Source organism: Rhipicephalus sanguineus, unplaced genomic scaffold, assembly GCF_013339695.2.
Source record: "Rhipicephalus sanguineus isolate Rsan-2018 unplaced genomic scaffold, BIME_Rsan_1.4 Seq4304, whole genome shotgun sequence".
Lineage (NCBI taxonomy): Eukaryota > Metazoa > Arthropoda > Arachnida > Ixodida > Ixodidae > Rhipicephalus > Rhipicephalus sanguineus.
This window is the reverse complement of record NW_023615237.1, coordinates 670122-679346: the sequence shown is the minus strand read 5'-3', so window position 1 is coordinate 679346 and position 9225 is coordinate 670122. Positions and strand designations below refer to the sequence as shown.

At 47.7% G+C, this 9225-nt stretch overlaps 1 long non-coding RNA gene across 1 annotated transcript in view; it reads right to left on the bottom strand.

The window, feature by feature from the left end:
* Window positions 1-6151: 6151 nt before the first annotated feature.
* LOC125756669 (uncharacterized) overlaps window positions 6152-9225 on the bottom strand; it is a 32116-nt gene continuing 29042 nt past the window's right edge. The window contains exon 3 of the long non-coding RNA XR_007414676.1: window positions 6152-6215. This is a non-coding gene — a long non-coding RNA (uncharacterized LOC125756669). The remainder of the gene's footprint in view (window positions 6216-9225) is intronic.

Sequence of the window (9225 nt, the reverse complement as noted above, 5' to 3'; positions counted from 1 at the left end):
ATAAACAAGTGTTATGTTTTATGTTGGGATGCGTCCTTCCATCGACACGGCATCCCACAAGTCTTCTAAAAAACAAAAGTGGTAGGAAATTGACGGTTCTAGCTCAAGTTAAGAGAAATAGTGGATGCATATGATACCGTAGCATAGGTTTCCTTATGGTAAGAGCCATTTAACTGCCAGGATAATTAGAGAAAATTAATTGAATCACTCAATTGAAAGAGGAGACGCTTTCCTTGCGAGCAGCCGGCATCGCTGCGGCACCCGGCGCTGCACGTCTCCACCACGCGCTCCTTTCAACGTGGCCTCTGAGATCCTCATCGGCAGCGCGACGAAGCAGAGAAATAATCCAAGGAATAGACCATGCCACACGAACGCCAAGGCGCGAGCGCCAGTACCACACCCTTAGCCAAGGATTACATCTCTTATTGTGTTGCTTTTATTACATTATTACAACTGCGTATAGCCAACAGATAGCCAACAACAGCCGCTATTACGAACTCCGCGCACACAGGCGTGCGCAGGGTCCTCTTTTTGGTGTGGCGGGGGGGGGGGGGGCAGCGTCCCCCATCCCGATAGTCGAGTCCAAAAGACAACACGCTTCATAATGGACGAAAAAAATAAAACGACGCGATGACGTGCTTCTCACGATGACATGCCTTTGGTCCCTGACTTTCCGGGTTATCAATGTCACGTGAACGTAACATTACTTAGTAATGCACTTAGCATTTTCATACTACCTTGACGGACACAAGTGAGTCATTGCGAACGGGGCGAGTCCACTCTCCCATGGAAACTGAAGAACGCGGACGTCAGGTGCCTTCGGTCGCAATTATCGTCAAAAAACCTGCGTGGCAAGGTTCTACAGCATTTGTTGTAGAAGCGCTCAACTATATTTATATGAATGAAATTCGACTCAGTGCCGAAACGCCGAACGCGCCTTGATCACCATTACCGAGACGTGAAAACGCAGTGACATTTGACAACGTCGCATGAAAGTTACACAAGGAGTGAGGATGTCATTTATGGGATGCACAGGAGCGTAGCAACCGTTTCCTCCGGCTGCTAGGACGTAGAGCAGCCAGGTATACCAGATTATCACTAGCCTAAGCGGCTCGCAGATATATATAATGTGATGGAATAATGGAGGCCCTACTGTTAAGAGATATTTTAAAATTTTAATAAAGATGAAGACATAATAAAGTAACTCATCCTTCATCAAACCCCTTCATATATATATATATATATATATATATATATATATATATATATATATATATATATGTATATATAAACAGACAGAGACAGACACACACATCAACATAGAGAGAACGACACACACTGAGACAGACGCAAACAAACACACACAGAAACATACACAGAGACAGACACATACCACAGACGAACACGCAGTCACACGCACAGAGACAGACAAACACACACACAGACGGACAGACAGACACACACACACAGACGGACGGAGAGACAGACATTCAGACTCACACACCCACACAGACGGCCAGACACACAGATATACACACGCACAGACGGACAGACACATTCAGACACACACGCACGCAGACAGACATTCAGACATACACAGACAGACATTCAGACATATACAGACAGACAGACACACACACACAGACGGACGGACATACATTCAGACACACACACACAGTCGGAGAAACATTCAGACACACACACACACAGACGGGCAGACAGACATTCAGACACACACATACATTCAGGCATACACACACACAGCGACATTCAGACATACACACACACAGACGGACAGACAGACATCAACACACACACAGACGGACAGACACATTAAGACATACACATACATTCAGGCACCCACACACAGACAGATATTCAGACACACACGCACAGATACACACACAGACGGACAGACAGACATCAACACACACACAGACGGACAAACATTCAGACACACACATACATTCATGCACACACACACACACACACACAGACAGACATTCAGAGATACACACACACAGACAGACATTCAGACACACACACAGATACACACACAGACGGACAGACATACATCAACACACAGACGGACAGACCGACATACACACATACACACAGACGGACAGACAGACATTCAGACATACACACACAGACGGACAGACATTCATACACACACAGAGACGGACAGACAGGCATACAAAGACATACAGACGGACATTCAGACACGCACACAGACATACACACATACATTCATACATACACACACAGACGGACACACATTCAGATACACACACACAGACGGACCGACATACACACACACACAGACGGACACAGACACACAAACATAGGCGGACAGACAGAAAGACATGCACACACTGACCGACATACAGACAGACATTCAGACATAAACACAGACAGACGTACAGACAGACACACACACGGACGGACAGACATTCAGAAAAACACACAGACGGAGAGACACATACACACAAAGACGAACAGACAGACATAAGACATACACACACAGAAGTACAGACAGACATTGAGACATACACACACAGAAGACCATTCAGAGATATATACAGAGACATACACGCGCACAGACCGCCATTCAGACATACACACACAGAGACGGACGGACAGACAGACACACACAGACATACACACTCAGACGGACAGACAGACATTCAGACACACACACACAGACGTTCAGACATACACACACACAGACAGACCAAATTCAGACATACACACAGAAAGACAGACAGACATACACAAACAGAGACGTACAGACAGACATTGATACATACACAGACAGAAAAACACACACACAGACAGACAGACATACACATACAGATGGACAGAGGAACAGACACACACATACAGACGTGCAGACAGACAGACATTGCGACATACACACACAGACTTCAGAGATACACACACAGAACGACAGACATACACACGCACACACGGACACAGGCAGGCATTCAGACGTGGTGGATGTCTGGGTGTGTGGGTGTGTGAATGTGTCGTGTGGTTGCGCTCCAATTAACTTTTTGGAAAAGACACACACACACAGACGGAGAGACAGACACACACACATACATTCAGACATACACACACACATGCACCCACATAGATGTACAGACAGACATACACAAAGACATTCATACCACACAGACACGCAGACGGACAGACAGACAGACCCATACAGACGCGACCGCCCGCTTCAACCCGAACTCGTGCTTACTTTTACCAGTGCCTTGACAGCATGTTTGAAGGTTTAGCGCACGAAAGCAAATATATGTTGATAAAGTGGGTATTCACTACACAATAGATAATCCAATGCCTCATTAACTTCTAAACAAAGCGAACTAACCAGGGGATCTTAACAGAATATAAAAAAATATTTCGCCATCTCCCACTGAAGGGAACGACGTGGGGATGCGAAGGAGCGCATGGGTCGACTTAAAGTTCCGTTCATCACGGGCACCTTGCCCGATGTTAACGCGTCCTTGCATGTGGAGCACACCACGAATTCACTGTAGTTGCTGTTGCTGTTACTCGTGCCGAACTCTTGTTGGAGCACGCGACGCGGGTTCATCGCGCGTCTGCGGAATCTCGTTCCCCGACGCCATCACGTGATCGCTGACAGAGTGTAAGGGGGAGAGGCCACAGCGCCTCTCTATGGTTTTGTATGCTTTACGCCAAGCTGGGACAGAATACGGCAGCCCAGGCCACTAAAGTGCTCTGCACGTATTATCATCAAGGCGGTCGAAGAACAAGACGAAGAAGACTTCTCATTGGCGCGAGCGCGCGCTCTGCACGTATCATCATCAAGGCGGTCGAAGAACAAGACGAAGAAGACTTCTCCTTGGCGCGAGAGCGCGCTCAATATGTTACAGATGGCTATGGTAGGTTTCAGAAAGCGGACGGTCGCCAATGGAACTACGGACAAAGCCCAGCGCAAAAGCTGTTTCGCATCTAAAAATCACGTCGATCACGAAAAATTTACTCAGTGTATGTGAATAGACATAGGTTCCTTCGTCAGTATGCGCTACACGAAGACAGGTGCACGGCAGTTCCAAACGTGGGCACACTGTTTAGAATGTTCGACATCAACAAGGGAGACTCATTTCCCGACAGTAAAGCGGCGATAGTGTACCAGGAATATAGCATGATCGAGTGAGCTGGTCTCATAACACGTGCTGTCGTAAGGTACATAAATAGATAAAATGTAAATAATAAATATAAGGGCTGGGAAAACACTGCCTGGAAAAACAATTGGCGCAAAAATATGGCGGGAAGAATTAGTGGCACATCGAACTGCTGGAGCGGGCTCCTCCTTTTCTTGCAGCCAAGATTTCTCGTTCAAGCCGGCAGAGAAGCGAACATCGTCGTCGACAAGCAAGCGATCGAGAGAAGCTACACGACTGAGGCGTCTCAATTTACGCAGAACACAGTATATACGCCCCGCGACCTTTGAGTGGCGCGCTGTAGCGCGTGACGTCACATGGAGGACTCGGGTACCGCTATTCGCGCGCTCCCTAAGCGAAAGCTGCTGAAGGTTGAGAGCACGAGGAAGCAGGGCATGCCCGACGGTGATATGAAATATTAACAGGTTGTGCGGAGTTCTTTTATGCAACGTATTTAAATCCCTACGTTAAAACTAATAGGGTCCCTTATACATTAGCCTAAGGCGACTCAAAGGCGAAAGTCATCTTCATTTTCCTCCGGTCGATGTATTTTTCCTCCCCCATTCTCTCCGAACACTTTCAGGACTTTACGTGATTTTGCACTGCCTCCGTGATGGTTTGGCCAATCACGGAGGCAGTGCAAAGACCGCCGATATAACTCCCAGCGGTCGACTACCGACAGGCCGTGGTGCGATCACAGTACTAACAAAACTCAACAGGGTCTCTTATGCACACACCTAAGTCCACTGGAAGGCGAAAGCCATCTTCTTTTCCTTCTCAGTCGACGTTGCTGCGCCGCCACAACCCGAAAGATTTCTTAACGTAATTTGGTTTTGCATTGCCTCCAGGATCGGAGGCACCTCACCTGATTTTGCACTGCATCCTTGATGGGCGCACGTTTGACCAAGATGAGATGTATGTGATGACATCATTTGACGCCACTATGACGTAAAATAGTGGCGATCTGTGACGTCATGCTGATTTTTTGCATACTCGTGTGAACGCCGACACTGGACAATTTTCGCCTTAGATGCCTCATCAAAGGCGAAAATATTCAATCTTTAGAATAGCAATATCCACCCAAAGGGGCCAAAATAACGATGCGGAAGAGCACTCTTTCTCCTCGTCCTGGCCCCTTTCGCCGATTTTTTTTACTGCTTACAAAGCTGCATGCACTATCGGTGTCAACTGAAACACGAACAGCGGAGAGCGTTGCCCAAGCTTTATGAACTGTATAGAGCGCGCCGTCCTGTCATCGCCATTGACAGGCGCGAGCACCAGGTTAGGCAGGACTGCGCGATCGAAAGCATGAATGTGGCTCACGGGCGGCAAACCGCAGGAGCGTATCTATCTCTAATCATAAGGGTGAGAACCACGCGCACCACTGCTGGCGTTTCATTCGGCGCCGATATATAGTACGTCTAGGAAGTTTAATTATGCAGTGCCAACTCGCCCTATTCGCGCTACTTGTACGCAACTACCCGTTGGTCGATGGACTTATCAATTTTATTTGTCGGCAGACTTATTCTGTACACAGGTCCACATGACTAAAATTGGGAGTGAATTTTCGTTCCACTCACGTGATGTTTAGAAAATGCTAACTTTTGCGAATAAGCCTCGATTCGCCTCGTGTGCCACGGTGCACGAAGCGAATAGCGCGCGAAAATATACCATACATTACGCGCGAACGCAACGTCCAGTACGCAAAGATATTTGCGTACAACGAGCGTAAACCTAATGGGCGTCGCGTAATCACCACGGCTTCCCCAAACCACGGCTTACGCAACATTCATAAAATTGCTTTCAAAGCCATATGGTAACGAATCACGCAAAAATCACGGTGACGAAAACAATTTGTGCGTGGCCCTAAAAGCGCACTTGCATAGAAATAGGAATCGCAAAGGCGCTTATTGTATAGCATATGATTAGTGCGTATAAAGCACGAAGCCTCACTCACCCGTCGAAAGATGGCGGCATCGTGACCCAACCACAAGGACGAACATCGGCTTGTTGTGTCAACTGCAGGAACGAAAGAAACCACCTGTTGGTCATATCCCGCAGCACATCGAAGTTGTCTACTGATTGTCGTCCAGCGGAGCGCCAAATACAAGCGCCGTGACGCGGAAATAACTCACTCAGGTGACAGAATATGCAGAGCTTGGAATCACATCCCTACACCGGCTAATACAAAAAAAAGGCGGGAAACGACGCCTTCCCCGCCACATATTACGCTCATCGAACTTATCTCGGTCACACTGTCAAGCGCACCGCCTCAACATGACATGGAATGATTCGCGCTTTAAGTCTGAAACACGGCAATCTAAGTTCGACACGTGAAAGCTCTGTATTGGGGGCCTGATGAAGAAAAACGGAGCGAAAGAAAACACGTCCACCTCGATCGCTTGACTACGGCCGACTGACGCCCCGGTCCCTAGGCACGGCAAGCGTAACCGGTGTAACGGCCAAAGTCCCTAGGCTGACTGCATTCTTCGCCCTTTTGTTTCTTGAAGAGAGCGGTTAATCTAGGGAAACTTTGTCTTCTTTCGGCAACGGTTAGCCCATTGATTCCCCCTGTTGCCCTCTTCGTTAGCCCCTAGGCTCGATTTTGAATTCTCGCTTTGCTTTGGTACGTGGCAGGTGTTTTAATAATCACCCAGAAGATGGTAGCGTAGTTTATCGCCTGGCTTGCTGCTGCAGGTGCCTAGTGATGATTATGATACATACAATGACCACATATACAAAAAAAGGCATACAAGGGGAGAAACGCTATTAACTTTAGATGACTTTGTGAGCTAGTAAGCAAGAGTTTGAGGGGTTTGGGTTGAAATTATCGTGTTGACACGCGTACGGAACGAAATAACACACTCGTTGAAAGGAGTGCGTGCGAGTCTCCAAGATTACTCCGGTCTTAGTCGCATAAAGGCTATGGTCTCTTATGTTTTGTTGTTGACGTAGGAGAGCGGCTGCAGCACAGCCAGCGTTACAGGCGATACTCGTCGCGTCGGTTTCCTTGAATGGTTTGGCGTTAAAGGTTTGTCTAAGCGCTGGCCACAGGAGTGACGATGAGTCGTGGATTCGTTCAACTATCACCGCATCAACGACAATGATTGTGATGCGGAGACAGCCCACTCTATTCTGTAGTGCGTTCGTTTTTCCCTGGGGTGCGAGCATAGGCGTGCGCAGGGTTCCCCCCCCATTAGGGGGGGGCGGGGGTGGAAGTCTCAGTGTAGCGCTCCTCCCACTGCCTTCGTTCGTCGAGGTGAAGCGAAAACAAGCTTCGCAGTGCATGCAGAAATGAAAATGAAGCGATGATGTGCTTCCCTCAACTGCCTGCCTTCGGTCCCCGGCTTTTCTGTGGTAAAAATGGGAGGTAAACGGCTCTTGCAATGCAACATCAGTGGTCCTCGGCCGCCATTACCGCCAAAAATCTGCATGGCCATAACCTTGCACTTTGAACAATGACGGCATAGGTCCGACTGAGTAAAGTTATGGCGCAGACGAGGGTGGCGATTTGGGCTTGTTGGTATGGTTGCATGATAATTGATGGTAGCGCAGGCCAAAGACACGGACAAAAGAAGGCACAGGAGACACCACAGCGCTGTGGTGTCTCATGTGCCTTCTTTTGTCCGTGTCTTTGGCCTGCGCTACCATCAATTATTATGGCGCAGACAGGCCCGTAGCCAGGAATATTTTCCGGGGGGGGGGGGGGGCGGCACTTGCTGAAAGCCTTGACTATTTGAGAAAAACGCCTATTTTCATTATTCATTTTCGGTAAAACACCATGTATGATAAAAATTTCGGGGGTGGGGATGGGACCCCCGCCCCCCCCCCCGGGCTACGGGCCTGGGCGCCGACTTAATATTTCGCCCTCCTCAGATGATTAGGGGGGGGGGGGGTTGGCCGCCCCTCGTGCACACGCCTATGATTGCGAGAAGAAACATGACAGTACGGCCTCGCACCACAGATGTCTTTCGTGGTCGTTGTCAGTGGGTCTTGGCGTCGCAAGGGGAGAAATTCGGCCTTGTTGGTAAGACATTAGGAAAAATTTAGCGCAAAATGACACAAGGACGGGAAGGGAGGACACAACACGTGCGCAAACCTTCAACAACATGGTTTATTTCAACCGAAGCACGAATACATACAGTGGTGATGCTCAAACGCTACAGCCAGATGTGATGCACAGAGAAGTACTTTTTTGTCATTCTGATTTGAACAGGAAACGTGCAGAGAAGTGATATTTTCTTATCATAACCTTTTATGCAAGATATGCGCACCAACCACAGAACTAATGCATGTTCAAAAATACAATTCTTTTTCTGACAGGGACAGGGACGGCGTGCTTACACAATCGCTACCCAACTTTGCGATTTTGGCGGCTTCTATTATTAGCCTCGTGAATCCATCACGGTTAGTCAATAACACCTTGGTGTTCTCAAAAACCGGTCCTGTGGGTGTGCACCCGTTTTTGAGAACACTAAGGTGTTATTCACTAACCGTGGTGAACTAACGAGGCTAATAGTAGAAGCCGCCAAAATCGCAAAGTTGGGTAGCGATTGTGTAAGCACGCCGTCCCTGTCCCTGTCAGAAAAAGAATTCAATTTTTTGAACATGCATTAGTTTTGTGGTTGGTGCGCATACCTTGTATAATTCGGCTAAACAAGTACCTGCATAAATTTAATATACTGAAGCCCTGTCAATTTGGCTTTCGCGCTGGAAGTTCTGCTAACCTTGCTCTTCTTTCCCTATCAGACTTCATCAAACGCTCCATTGATTCAGGATTCGTGGTTGGGTCAGTTTTCTTGGACTTCACAAAGGCATTCGATACCATTAATCATCTCATTCTGTCCAGGAAACTCGAAGCATACGGTATTACAGGTCCATCCCTCAAATTCTTAAACAGTTACCTCCTTAACAGAAAGCATACTGTTTACATATCGGGCTCATTTTCCTCTAGTAAAACAATAAATCAAGGGATTCCTCAAGGGTCATTACTGGGTCCTTTACTTTTCTTACTTTACATTAATGACCT